This window comes from Protopterus annectens, chromosome 8.part1 (genome assembly GCF_019279795.1).
Source record: "Protopterus annectens isolate FY-2018-M chromosome 8.part1, PAN1.0, whole genome shotgun sequence".
Classification (NCBI taxonomy): domain Eukaryota; kingdom Metazoa; phylum Chordata; order Ceratodontiformes; family Protopteridae; genus Protopterus; species Protopterus annectens.
The window spans coordinates 64,566,155-64,582,379 of NC_056742.1; positions in this window are offsets into that span (position 1 = coordinate 64,566,155).

Below are 16,225 nucleotides of genomic sequence, written 5' to 3' on the forward strand. Positions count from 1 at the left end.
GGGATTGAGCTTCAAATTGTTGCAAACTTTGCATTCAGAGGTCTTCATTACATTCTAATTTTGGTTAGTCTATGGCTATTAGTGCATTCCTGGCTTAAGCTTGGGACAGCTGCTGTGTGCTTTGGACTGAGAAAGCCTCCAGTGTGTCCATATCAGTCTGATGTGTATTCATGTTAATTTAGCCACACATTCATGAGTGGCAAAAAAACCTCAAAATTCACCAATACATCTTGGGATATATTTAAGTACTACTACGATTCCTAGAGATGAATATAAATTAACCTGATTTGCATGCAACATGTGTAAATGGCCTTGAATATTTGCCAGTAAATTGAGCATCCCCATATTAATTCACAAATAGCTGAGATGGTTGGCAAATGGATTAAGATACTGCAGACCTATTACAGTAAGGAAATAATTAAAAAAATATAATTTAATAAGAAACACTTCAAAATATTATTTCATTATTGAACTAAGGGTCGTATTTAATGAATTTACATATACGATATGCATGTTATGACAGTGGTGACTGATTGCTAGATTTGTATCATTTGGAAGTTGGATTTCATGATAGCAGTAGTAGAAATGATTAGTGATGACAGAAAATGATTGTTACTATGGTATAGTTTACTGATTTTGCATACATGAGTATAAATGAATTAATTTACTATTGAAGTTCTGCGGTGCTAAGGATATCAACAGGCAAGTGTGATGGAATGGAGATTGCTGGAGTGACAATGATGAAAAACAATGGCTCTCTCTGCTCTGCTACTTTCCTAGACCTATCTAAACCATTTGACTTGGTCCCACACAAACAACTTATCTCTGTCCTCAATAACCTGTCCTTCTCTCAATCAGTCACCAACTGGTTTCAGAGTTACCTGTCTAACCACCAACAATCCGTTGTATGGCAGAATGACATATCTCCCCAACTACCTGTCTCCATAGGGGTTCCCCAAGGATCCATCCTTGGACCCCTACTCTTCTCTGTTTTTACCAATAATCTAGCCCTGCCACCAAACATGGCACACTCATACAATACGCAGATGACTCAACCATCATCTGCTCAGCCCAGTCCCTACCGAAGCTGCAAAAAGTCACACAGGAAGCCTTTTTCTCTGTTGAAACTTGGTTATCCGATGCCCAATTAATACTCAACCCTAACAAAACTAAACTACTCATCTTCTACCCCATCAAACATACTCAAAAACAACTCCCACTTTAACATCACAGCAAAAGACAACACCATTATATACCCAACTGAACACACCAAATTGCTAGGAGTGGAAACAGACAATAAACTAAAATTTGACATTCACATAATCATGACCATAAAAAAGTCCACAAAAAACTAGGAGCATTATACAGAAATAAGCAACTTCTCACCAAAGCAGCAAAGATTTCAATAGCAAATTCCCACCTTATCTTCACCCTACTTTATGCCTCTCCAATATATACCAACCTAAGGCAATGCGATCTAAACAAGCTAGAGACCTGCTACAACAAAATCACCAAATTTACCACAGGGGCATCCTACCATAGTCACCACTGTCTCTCACTTGCTGAACTGGGCTGGCGTGAACTCCCTCACCTCCTCCAATGGTATCAACTCTCACTCGCCCACAAACTAGTAAACCATCCACTAAATGTCCCATCCCTCCAGAATCTACTCCAAACCTATTGCACCACCAGACCACCAAGATCCAGCAACAAAAATCACTTGCAGATCACTAAAGCCAATAACTCTGCTGGTGAAGCACTATTCTCTTGCACCATAGCCAAATTATGGAACTCCCTCCCACCCACAATTACCTCCATACCATCATGCACCCACTTCAAAACTTTACTAAAAGCACACCTAAAAACATGCTGGCTATGCCCTTGCAACTCCCACTCTAATATCACTCACCCCATCCAACCACTACCTTTCTTTCCACTCTACTAACTATCTTGATTATAGCAAGCTCAGATGCTCATAAGCCTAGTACTTATTATACAGCAGGAACTTCTTATTATAACATTTGTTAATGTCTGTTATGTGCTTCAAAGATAAAGATTCTAGTTGTCTACTGATGTACTATGTTCTTCATCTGTAAATATGTTGTAAGTAATTGCTATGTTAAATTGTTAATCGCTATGTAATCCAATGTAACTACTGTCTGTTTATTTTAACTGTGGAGCTTTTCTCCCCGGGCCTCCGCTGAAAATGGACCTACGTCCAGTCAGACACTCCTGGTCAACAAATGTAAATAAATAAATAAACAAACAAACAAATAAATAAATAATGATGAATAAAAAAATGGCAGTATTATGAGAACATTACAATGGCACAGAGTAGGGTGAGGATGTTTTTCATGACAAAAGTGATTGAATTCATTACCTGAATGAACTGTAAGTAATTTATTGCAATTTTCTGTGGCTGGCTATATAGAGATTTCTGTAATTTTTATTTACTGTGGGTGGCATGAAGACTTGGCCAGTGTTTTGTACTTTAAAAGCTGATTATATCCAACAGTAGCCTTTTTTAATTCTTGCACATGTAATAATGATGGAAAATAAGAGATCAAAGCTAAGAAAAGATAACTTCAGCCATGAAGAAGATTGTGTTGAAACGTATTCAGTTAACACCAGTTGAGGAATACCTTCTATCCATATGTGGAAATGACCATGACACAATGACACAGAATATGGGAGAACAGGAATAATCAGAGGTTCTTTGGACATTGCTCCTGGTAACTAATGTTTGCAACAGCAACTAAATTTGTCTGTTCATGAAGGTTGGTTTAAAATCAGTAACCTATGTTTATATAGAAGGAATTGAATGGTAACAGTGTATGATATAATTAAACATGTCACACTTGGTTATTATTAGTTGAGCCTTGTACATCAGAAAAGAATAGAAATGATGACAGCGTACATAGTAAGTGTCCCACTCATTCCCTTGTAAACATGAATTAATGTATGCCATTCCATTGTTAATGTTTTCAAATATTTTTACAGGGTCAGCATCAGAAAAAAAAACACAGTTCAGCTAAAGCAATAAATATAGATGATATCAGCAGCAGAATGGGTGTTTCTATTGATGATTATGATAACATTGCTATAAGGCAGCATGAAGAAAGTGGTAGGCAGTTCCCAAGTTTAATGGCAGGATCTGTCACCCCACAACATTTTAGTAACTCTGCTGAAAGTGACAATGCAATCAAGCACAAGCTGACATGCCACTCACACTTCTACAGGAGGAAAATTCCTACACCTGTATACAGGCATCTCCAAACCCAGAGGAGCACATTGAGGATGATGACAGGTATTCAGATGTAACAATATCCACAGTCACACCTTTACAAAGTGGAGCCTGGTGCAGAAATTTCTTATAGCTACAACAGGAAGCTTGTAAAACATTGGCTGCCCAATAGGAAATGTGCTGTGACATTGACTACTTAGGGTTCAGAAGTCTGCCACAGAGAGTCAGCTGGAAGTGGTACAACCCTGCCAGGGTATGCTTGATGATTTCCAGCCCTTCTTGGAAATGGCACAGAGTAGGCATAATGTCATGATCACATTCATATGTAGACATACCAGAGCCAAGCTGGTGTCAGTTTTGCAAGGAGCAAAGGATGGGATACTGTTCATACTCATGGGGGCTGATCACATCATAATACCATTGCATCTCAGGGAAGTAATGCAAGTAGTTAAGGTGAACAAGAACAACATATTTCATGCAGGCCATATCAGGGTCCATCTACACCTAGCAGAGCCTCACAATCAAGGTCATGATCATGGTCTTATAATACTGTCAGGTCAGTGACAGCAGAAGATTGGAACAACTCAACTTGCAGTGCTCATAGTAGCCCCTCCTCACAATCACTTTCACCATCACCTTACCAAACTATAGGAGATCATGAACTGCTGTGAATCAGCTTCAAAGCCACAGATTGAGTGAGGTTTGGGGGGTATGTTTGTAAATGTATACATTTCATCTCTGTAAAACTAGCATGTACACCTTTAATGAGAGGTAGACAAAAAATATGCAACATGGATTAGCATTGCTACAGGTGTCAGTTTCCTGCAACATAAAAGTAGTAATGCATAAACTTTTTCAGGAGAAATATATCATAAGCAAATGACAGATTACAGAATATCCTGCCATGTAAACAACCATCCACACTGCACAAATGATATTTTTCTGTGTTTCAGGTCAGAAATTGTGTATGACAAAATAAAACTGATCTCATGTGCAGTACCACAGAATAACTGAAGAAATGATAGCATAATATAAAAAAACGCAGTATAATTCATTTTCCTTAAATTTACAATGCATTAACTCAAGAAGTAGTTCGCTGTCAACAATTTAGATTATTTTTTATAATTAATCAGTAAAGTAGAAGTTATGTCTGAATGTCATGGCCCATAGTTGTGGACTAGATGCCGCCTCTTTACCTGTGCATCCTCATGCTGTGCACAAGCCTTCCACAATGGGTCCCTTACTACTACTGCTGGCTGGTCATCATTAGTTGTAGAGGGACTGGAATTGGGTTTTCCAGTGACAGCATGTGTCACATCACCACCAAAATGGCAAATGATCATGTTACACAAAATGCAACATGCCGTAAACATCCTGCATGCAGTAGCTAAGTCATACTGACGTGCACACACAGACTCATCCAGGCACCCGAAATGGCTCTTCAGGAGGCTGTATACCCTCTCAATGACAATACCGGTTTGGGACAGGGATGTGTTATACATCCTCTCTGCAGCTGCATTTGGATTTCTTTTTTGTGGCATGATCCATGGCCCCAGTGGATATCCAGCATAACTGGGAAAAAATAAATCAGTAATTAAAACAAATACAAAAAAATGACAGAGAGGGGGGGCAGACAAAAAAAGTTTAGCATTCAGCAATGCATTTTAACATGAATAACTAATTACATATAATACAATATTAAAAAAAATATTTTTCCACTTTCCAACAAGATGACCAGTGGGCATCCTACCATTCAGGGAAAGGGGTAGTATGCTAGATATGGCAATCTTGAGCTCCACCAGGATGCTGGGCACAGACATTGCTGATTTACCCCCATGATTCACACACTTCCTGAAAACTGATGGAATGTTAGCCCTTTCTATTGTGGTACTACACCCTCTGTGGACCAGGAGGGGCCCTAATTGCAACATAGGTGCAATCTATTGCACTGAGTAACTCAGGGGAATGCATAAGCCCATAAATTGTACACATAGTCCTGGTTTGGGCCTGAGGTGACACTGGAAAATAGATATACTAATCCACACATGCCAACAATGCATCCAAGACCTGCTACATTATCTTCGAGTCAGAAGTCTCTGATATCCCCAGCATCTCCTCACTCTGAAGTATAGTGAGGGCTATACACATCTTGTTTTCCACAGGGATCGAAAGTCCATGCATTCCTCCAGTGGCCCTATAGAGGTCAAACATAACCTCTAAGACCCATATAATGTCCCTACCCACTCTGGACCAATTAAGGATTACCTGATTATCAAAGCATTAATGTATAATCCTTTGCTTATAATTCACCTTTTTGGCAGGCAACCACTGCTGGGTGCAAGGGGCTTTATCCCAGCCAAGACAAGCAGCTCAGACCTGGAAATAACAAAGCTAGCTGCAGGTGATATCATGTTTGCTGACTGCAACTCTAGTACATTTGGTGAGACTGCTCTTTATATGCTGTCTCTACGACCAATGAAGAAAAGTGTAAAAATTTGACAATGAGTTGCAAATGGTTTAAAACATACTTCATTAGCATTTGAAAATTGACATCATTCCTCATTTCCATGTCATTATTTGCACATTTGCATTAGCACATTCAAGGTCATTATGCACTGGTGTAAATGGCCTCTATGAATTGCAGTTCAGCTGATCTCATCCATGAACATCACAGGAAGAGCCTCAGTACATTTGCTTAACTAACTATGAATACCAGTCATAGTTTTTGATATATTCTTTCTTATTTTATTATGCAACAGATGGTGTCTTACTTTAATTATGTAGCACCTACTTTTTAAACTACAGTTGTCATTTTTGAATAAAGGGTGGAGGATTGAAATTCATACTAACTGGAGTAGTTTCTTGTCCACCTAAGTGCATTTTCCAGTCATCTGTTCATTTGTTCTATAGCTATTTGTTGGATTACAAGGAAGTTGCAATTCATACTATCCAATGGAGTTAATTTACACACGTGAATGTATTCATTAGAAAAGGGCATGTTATACTGGTTTGAATTAAATTATGGATACATTCTTATAAATGTGATAATGCCCATGGTCTTAATAGTGTGTCTGGGAGGGAGGTCTGTGGGTTGAGCCAATCCAACATGGAGTTGTAAGTGAGGAAAAAAAAATCACATTGAGAGCTGTTCTACAGAAACACCAGACTATTGTGGCTTTTCTTTAACCATGTCAGATGATGGGGATGATGATAACATAGTTAAACTCATGAGGCAGCCTGAGGAAAATTGCAGACAGTTCCCAAGTTTAATGGCAGGATTTCTCATCCCATATCATGTTAGTAACTCTGCAGAAAGTGACAGTGCATCACAAAGTCAAGCACAAGCTTACATGTCACTCAGTCTTGTACAGGAGGAACATCTTGCACATTTACACCAATATTTCCAAACAAGAAGAACACTGAGGATGATGGCAGCCATGCAGAAGAAAAAAATTCCACAGTGACACCTTTACAAAGGGAAGCCAGGTGCAGGAGTTTCTTACGTAAAACTTTGGCGTCCCAACAAGAAATGTGCCATGAAATTGTTAGGGCTCCTAGAACAGCCACAGATTCAGTTGGAAACAGTCAAAATCCACCAGGGTATGTATGATGATTTATCACACTACTTGAAAATGACAGAGAGTAAGAATAATGCCATGATCACACTGATGTATAGTATGGTGGCACACCAAGCAATGGTGTCTACCTCTCTTCGTGCACTATTTAGGACTTACCAGAGTAAAGCTTGGTAGTCAATCTACCAAGGCGCAGGGGATGGGATACTCTCTGAATAGATGAGGGCAGATCACATGATAATACCATTGCTTTTCAGAACAGTCATGTAAGTAGTCAAGGTGAACAAATATAACATATTTCATACAGGCCATGTCAGGGTTCATCTACACCTCACAGAACCTCACATTCAAGGTCACAATGATGGTCATGCAGCACAGTTTGGTCAGTGACAGCAGGATCACCCACATCAAGTAGGTTACAACATTGGATCAACTCACCTTACAGTTCTCGGGTTGCCCCTCCTCAAAATCACTTGCACGATCACCTAGCTTATTTGAGATGTGTATGACATATTTGATCTTGAACTACTGTGAATAAGCTTTAAAGACACAGCTGAATGTTTAACTGGAATGGGATTTGGGGAGGAGGGATAATTTTGCAAATGTGTAAAACAAGTATGCACACCATCAATGAAAGGTAGACAAAAAACAATGCTATGTAGATTACCATTCCTACAGGTGGCACTTAACTACTACATAAAAGTAGTAATGCACAAAGATTTTCAGGAGAAATATATGGTTGCCAAATGACACATTACATTGAGTATCCTACCATGTAAACTAAAACTGCTGCCATTTCACACTCCCTGCAGTACAAATTATGATAGTTTTTCTTTTTCTGATGTCAGAAATCATTGTGTAAGATGGCATATATCTAATTCAATGTGCAGTATCCAATAATAATTGAAAAAATATGGTATAATATAAAACAACAGTATAATTAATTTTCCTTAAATTTGCAATGCATTAAGTATTTCACTGTTGAAAATATTCATTACTTTTGTAGAATTAAGTAATCAGTAAAGCAGAACTTATTTATCAAAGCAGACCAAAATGTGAATTATTTTTTATGTGATGCTTTAAGACATCACTGAACAGGAGTCAGTAATCACTCAGGCATGACTTTAAGTAACAATAACATGAGTACCTTTTCTACATCCACCATGAGTAACTTTTCTAAAAGATAATAAAAAATATTTTAATATGAGAGGGAATGTCAGATGAATAATGATAGCAGACCATGCACCACACAGCATAGCCCAAAGATATTACTGCATGCATCAGTTATAGTCCATGTGTATTTTACAGTAAAAAAAACACTAACCTGAATGTCATGGTCCATAGTTGTGGACTAGACACTGCATCTTTTCCTGTGCAGCTACATGCCATGCATGACCCTTGTCCATGTGGTCCCTTACTAATGCTACCAGCTGGTCACTAGCAGTCATAGTGAGACTGGAATTGGGAGTTGCAGTGACAGCAGTGACAGCATGGGTCACTTCACCATACAGAATGCAATATGCCATAAACATCCTGCATGCAGTAGCTAGGTCATACTGAAGGGTACCCCCAGACTCATCCAGACACCTGAAATGGCTCTTCTGGAGTCCCAAAACCCTCAAAATGACATGATGCAAGATGTGTTATATGTCTCCTGTGCAGTTTCTCTTGGATTTCTCACTAGTGTCATAAGCCATGGCTCCAGTGGATATCCAGCATCACTTATAACTACAACAAAAAATTTAGTATTCAGCAATACAATTTAACGTCAATAACTACTTAAATATAATATAAAAATATATATTTTCCCACTTACCAACAAGATGACCACTGGGAATCCTATCATGCAGGAAAAGATGGTAGAGACAACTAGTATGCCAGATATGGGAATCGTGTGTACTGCCAGGATGCTTGGCAGAGATGCTGGCAACTCACCCCCATGCATCACACACTACCTTGCAACTGATGGAATGGTAGCCTTTTGCATTGTGGTAATCTTCCCTCTGTGGACTAGAAGGGGCCCTAATTATAACATGGGTGAAATCTATCATACAGAGTGCCTCAGGGAAATATGCCAGCCCATAAAAGGCATACATAGTCTTACCTGGTTCTGAAGTGATACTGGGAAATAGTTCTACTGATCCATATATGGCAAGAATGTATGCAGGAACTGCAGCAGTGTCCTTGAGGCAGTAGCCTGTGAGAACCTCAATGTATCCCCAGTCTGTCTTTGGAAGGTCCCTCTAACAAGTGTAGTGAGGGCTACACATACCCTGGTGTCCACAGGGATAGAAAGTCCACAAATTCCTCTATTGCCCCTATGGGGGCCAAATATATACACTAAGACCCTTATAATGTCCTTGTCTACTCTGAACCTGCCAAGGGTTTCCTGATTATTAAAGTTATAATGAGTAATCCTTTGCTTATTTTTTTGCTTTCTTGGCTGGCGAGCACCACTGTAAGCAAGAGGTTTTGGCCCAGCCAAGACAAGAAACTCAGACCTAGAAATCACAAAGCTAGCAGCAAATGGAAGCATTTTTGCCAACTGCCGGTCTGATAGATTTGGTGAGGCTTGTCTTTATATAGCACAACTGTGAACAGCTTGGAAAAGCAGAAAAATTTTACTATGAATCACAAATGGTGTAAAATGTGCTTCATTAGTATATGAAGATTTATATCATTCTTTTCCATCTTATTTGCATAAAAACATTTCAAGTCATCATTCATCAGTGTAAATGGCCTCTTTTAATCACAGCTCAGCTGAGGTGAGCCACAAACATTACAAATAGATTCTAGTAGGAAAGCTTTATACAACTCGATTGAAGAAAAGCAAAGGTAAATACTAAATTTAATTTTCAATAAGCACAATGCTACCTTTATGTAGTAAAGTTTGTGTCTATTACAAAACATTTTCAAGATGTACACTTTATTGTATGTGGTTCTAGAATTCGACAGATTTGTACTGGAGGTAGTAGTTTTGAAATCTTCACCCGCAAGTTAATCTATGCCACTATTTTATTTGAGCCCAGTTGCTGCACATCAACGATATTCTTAATCGTAACTTTACCTCATCTGCTTACATTACTTGCATAATTCCATCTACTTACCTTTGTTAGTATTTTTCTTTTTTGAATTGCATTTCCCCATAACTATTGTGTAAGCCATTATCCAACATTCTCCCAGTCATAACTTTTTTCCAAGCTAAAACTTGAAGAATAACCTTAGTAAGATAATACTTAGTCCACAGCAACTTTCCAAATTTTTCTTACCCTTTTCTACCCATGCTGCCCTTTTAGTCAACATTTAAACATATTAACCTGGAGACAACAACAATCTGTTACATCTGTACCTAATAAATCATTGTGGTACCATCATCAACAGTTATTTCCTACCTACTCAGCTTAGCCAATGAGGTTATGTATATTTGTAATGGCAACTGTGTTTCCTGAAGAACTTCATTCATGCCTCTGTCTTTTCCATAAAGAAAATGATTATATGTTTTGTGTTTGCCACTTTCAGGTCTTCAGCTTGGGGTTTTCTCCCAAATGTAATAAAAAAAAAATGTCTTTCTGCATGTCATATAAAATTGCCACTGTCAGCCCTTTGGTGCAGTAGCAGACTGTCTGTCTGTATCTCTGCTAACCTGAGTTTGTGAATGGAATTGGGCTGCTATTAGCGTCAGCTGAGAGGGATAGGATGAAGCATCTGAGAGCAAACTTCCTTATCACAAGGACTTGTTTTTGGAGGACCACTAGTAGAGCCCTGAAGTTTTGCAGGTGGTTAGATGGCCACATAATGAACATGATAGCATTGTACATTTTTCATCCTGGTACAGATCTAAACTGGCTGAGGAATGATGGTTTATTTTATTTTATTTTTTTTATTTTATATTTATTCACTGGGAAGTCCAGCTTGGAGTGAAGCCAGTTTTTAGCAGAGGCCCAGGGAGAAACACTCCATACACATGTATTTGTAATGTGGGAGGAAACCATAGCACCTGAAGGAAATACACACGAACGCAGGGAGGACATGCAGACTCTGCACAGAAGGTACCCCAGCTGAGAACCACAGAACCTCTTGCTGTGAGGCAACAACAATACTGCTACACCACTGAGCCATGGTTCTGAACACCTAGCTCAATACTTTATGTAAAGTCCTCCCTCCTGAACTCTAGGTGCTTGACTAAAAATGTTCCTCCTTAAAAAGTCAGGGACTATCCACCAGGACCTTCTAGTAAGGAACTATTGAGATACAGAAGAGTAATGAGAGTGTGTAGAAAGCCATGGACAAAAGAAGAATGGGTGGAAAAGTGGAGAATGAACAAAAATTACCATACAAGAAAGGACTGCTTCAATCAGAAGGGCCACTTCTTGGATAATATCTTAACTTTGTCATAGACTCATTTCTTTTGGAAAGAACATAAATGTAAAAATGGGTGATACTTTCTCCAGTGAAGGCTTTTTGAAGAGAAGGCAAAGACTAATATAACTCATATTTTTACAGGTACAAAGTAATAAGAGATGCCCACAGAGGTAAATTCAGCTTTCACTCACTACTTGAGTATTATAACTTCTCAAACCACACAAGTAGGTGCTACTACAGATACCTGTACTGGACACTTCATCAACTATTTGGAACTCCTAATATTTATGGAGCATGACCACTTAGGATTATTGTAGCCCTTTTCTATGTTAAAATAATTTGCTATAACCCTTTGCTTTATGCCACAAGACAAAGCCCTGGGTTCAGACTAATGTTCTATAGCACAAGGCAAAGCCCTGGTTTCAGACTACCTATGTGCAGGTTTGTACAAATTACTAAAAGACTATATACAAATTCTTTTAATGACACTTTTCAATGATACCTTTCATGAGGCAGTCATCCTTCCGCTAAATAGGAAATTCTGAAATACAGTCTTGCCCAAATCATGCAAAGTGCTCTTAAGAACATAACATTATCACCCCATTCCTCTCATCAACCAGGAGGCTGAGGTCTTTGAAAAAGATGTAATGACATGGATGAACAGGGTCCTATAAATGTTATACCCCTTTCATATTATGAAAGGCAAATAATTGCAGGCCATTTACATATATTAATATTACATGTGCAGATGCTTAAAAGTTCAATATCAAACAGTAATCCTTCTTGTTGATTTTAAAAAGGCTATTGATTCCATAGTACAGGAATATCTGTAGTTGATACTTGATCACTTTCACTTCCCCTTGGCTTATATAAAGTTATTAAAAGCACTTTTTATCTTTCTCTATGCTAGAATTCTTATAGCTTCCATAATATCAGCTTATTTCCATCTGTTTAGGGAAACTAGTCCCATATAACCCATGTCTCCAGCTTTATTTGAAGTAGCTATTGAAACTCTTGCAGACAATCTAAGAGGTGACAAAAGGTTATACAAACAGAAGTTTGTGAAACTGGGGGGTTAGAGGGTTGTATTTATGTTTTCTGTCAGTTGCCTGATCATAACAAAGTAACCAGAAGCAGACATCAGAGTTATCTCAATATTAAATGAATTCTACCACAGCTCAGGGCTGAGGTGAATATGGTAAAGACAGAGATTTTCTGATTAATTATTTGTCTCACAATATCAGATAATGGATCTCGGAATCTCATGTCAGGTGATTTTACTCTTCTCAAAGTTTGACCACATGGCTGTAATCCTTTCCATTTTTAAAATTCCGATATCTCTGAAACACTATCTGAAGTTCAAAATGCTTTACCCATATAGTGAAAATTGCAAATAGGAAGTGGAATGCAAAGGCACTGCAATATAATCTGTTCTAACTATAAACTTTTAATAATGGCTTCTCTGTTTTATTACTAAATTTTTAAAGTTCTGGTATCTCTGAAACACAATCCAAAGTTCAAAAAGCTTCATCCATATAGTAAAACCTGTAAATAGGAAGCAGAATGCAGAAGCATTGTGACACTGTTTATTTGTAGAGTAAAACTCTTATAACAGCTTCTCTATTTTATGTATGTGCTCTTAGAATTAATTTATAATTTGTGAAAGTACATTACACCTAGATGCAAATGCTAAACACATATTTTCATTAACCCCCCCCACACACACACACACACACACACACACACACACACACACACACACACCAAGCAGTTCTGTTATTAGTATCTATTAGCTTAGTGTAGTACGCATAAGGGCTGTGGGTATGATCTAATACAATCTACATATATTACATTACCCTAACTCATTTTCTATATGTGTAGCTTTTTGCTGAGGTGCTTTTTTCTACAATCCTATCTGTCCCGTAACCTACTTTTTGTGCAGAGTTTCTTCTATACTTCAATCAACATTTTGAGCAATAGTCTATGCATCTACTTACTTGTTGCTTCAGTGATGGATTGTTTCTGGAGGCCATGTCTCTCTGCTTAGTGTAATTTAATATTTGGTTTGCTAGATTGTCCCATTGGAGACACACACTTGTTAAACCTGTCTTTAAAGGTAAAGGGAGTAGAACAAACCCATACTTACCCTTAAATTTAATTTCATGTTGTGGAAAAATAATGGGCATGGTAATATTGGATAAGTTATTGTCAGAACTGAAAAGGCTGGGACTTGAAACCATGTATCAGCATGCATATGATGAAAATCAATCTATTACCACATATAACGTAATGTTCTGTAACAATATAATGGCTACAAATGAAAAATTGTGCTGTGATACAATTTATACAGATTTAACTTCAGCATTTGACAGGGTAATACACAAAACAATGATCAATAAATCAGAACAATTAGGTATTGATGTACTCTTGTTAAGTTGGATAGCTGCATGGATTACAAATGAGAAATGGAATTCTCATACAGCAACCGAACAGGTGAAATTTGAGGTTACAGTGAAAGTATCCCACAGGGCTCTGACCTATGCCCATACTTGTTTAGATTGCAACTTTCAGACCTATCCTTTTCTTCTAAAGTATTCTGCAGTCTTTATGCAAAATTGGAGTAAACTGACTACATGTGTTACAGATTGGGCATGTCTGAAAAATAACTTGACTAAGTTGACCATTTGGGCACATAAGAATAATAATCTGATAAATCAAAATCCAAGAATATGAGGTTTAAGAGACATAAACTGTAAGGTGAATATTTAATACAGCATACAGTGATTGAAACTGTACGTTCATTGAAGGACCTGGATATATGGGTAGAGCCATCTTTGAGTTTTTATAGTGATATCAACCAGTTGGTTAATGATAGTTATATATCTATAGGTTATAAAAAAAAGTATAAAGACTTGGAAATCAAAGTTGATGAGCTCATTGTTTATTAGCTACACTATACCCAAACTTGAATATAGATTTACAATATGAAAACATTATAAGAAGCAACCATGAGAAAACAGTAAAGAGTACAGTGGAAATAGACCAAGAGCATCTATGGATATGAAAATTTAAGTTATTATGAAAGACTAAAATATTTGAACATGTACAGTGCTTCATATAGATATTTAAAAGGAGATCTTATTTCAGGTATATTGGGCATTTAGAGATAAATACTTCTAAGAATGTTTGGGGTTATAAAAATACAAGAGGACTATCTGACAACCTATGCAGACATTTCTATAGGAATGAAAAGTGTACTAATTGGTTCCCTGAGAGAACAGCTTATATATAGAATAGACTACTAAATTATATTAAACCAAGTACTACTTTAGATATTTTTTAAGAACAGCCTGGACACTTATTATGGGAATGACTGTGTTATTATATTAGCAGGCTAGAAGGGCATTAATGCCAGTGCTTGAAATATTTGTATATATGTATTGCTAGACCTAGTTTAGTGCACTTTCTCACTTCAGACAATGTAGCATTCTTAAAGTGCCATTTTTCAAACAGTTGCATTATGCTAACTTTTCTAGGTTTGCACATTCAGCTGTAATCCTTTCAAATTTTCAAGGTGACCAATGCGTATTGTGTTGTTATCAATTAATTATTCTAGTTTTCCCTCTTCCACATATATATTTCTCCATCACAAATGTTTTATTTGTGTAATCTTATTTGAGTTGCATTAAATATTTATTATGCTAAGACATAGAGTCTTGGTACAGACTACAGAATTTACATATGCATTTATTGTTTTATTGAACAACCTTTTTCTTTTCTTGCTCGTAAGTTTATTGGTGAATACTTGGTTCACTGCCCTGGAGGACACTTTTAAGCTTATCTGAGCAATATTTTTAGGTGTTAAAATTAACCCTATCATGACGTTTATTCCTGTACTTCCCATTTATGGATGGATGTTTCTGGGGTCATAACACTGAGTATTGAAAGGGGACTCTGTTGCAAGATATGGCATGTAGGTGCTACATCTGTTCTTTTGTAACATGAGGGGCAAGCATGGGTTGCAGGATGGCATAATGATTAAGACAAGAGGTACAGTCTTTGATTTTCAACAAGGGAAGTTAGCTAGGCTTAAAATGGTCTACAATGACAGCTAGACTAGTGCTTTACATGCGAAGCAATGGGGTTGATTTTTTTCCCATCCATTGATCTAAGTTACATTTGAATGCTTAAAAACTATTGTAACTTCTCTATTGCTTTAAGCGTATTTTTGTCTAATGTCTGGAGTTTTTATCCCTGGGCCTCATCTGGAAAGGTGTTCTTTTGCTTTTGCGATCCAGTAAGAAAATATCTGTAAACAAAAGCAAAATCAAATAAAAAAAAGTAAAATATTTGAGAATTAAATTAGATAGTGATAAAGCTATTATACTCAATTTGAACCTGAATCATTCAGGAGAGCATTTGTTTTATCCAATTATGCACCTAAAGTATGCTAAATCTATTATAGTGAGGTAGGACAGGAGCTGAAAAACTACTGCTCTTTTTAGGCTGTATTATACATTTTGCCATATATCAACCCCAACTAATTATAAATGTCTTTCCATAAATAAAATGTTAATAAAAGCAATTTTTCTGTGGAAGATTCAGAGGATTAATCCCTTCGCAAATATTATTTTTATGGAAAGACAATGGAAGGAGCTGTTTGGCCATCCTTGCAGCAGTATTTTTCAGCCCCTTTAGAATCAATACAAGCCTTTAGTAGTCTTGAAGCAAAAATCTAATAAAGAACTTCAGTAAGGTCTTTATGGTATGCAAATAATTCCTTCTATGTCATTTTAAAAAGTTTTTGTAAATTAGTAGTAGGTTTTAACAACCTCACATGGTTGAAGATGTTGTAGTCAGACTATGGTCTATGGGATCTTAACATACCTTTTTGGTAGACCGCAAGTTAAAAATTGAGGCATTGAATTATAGTGACATGACTGCCAGGAGAAAGGCATATACAGTGTATCCCATATGACTGAAGTGGCGACTGATAAATTAACTTTTTATTCTTTGCTATTTTCATGGTATAGCCCACATACCT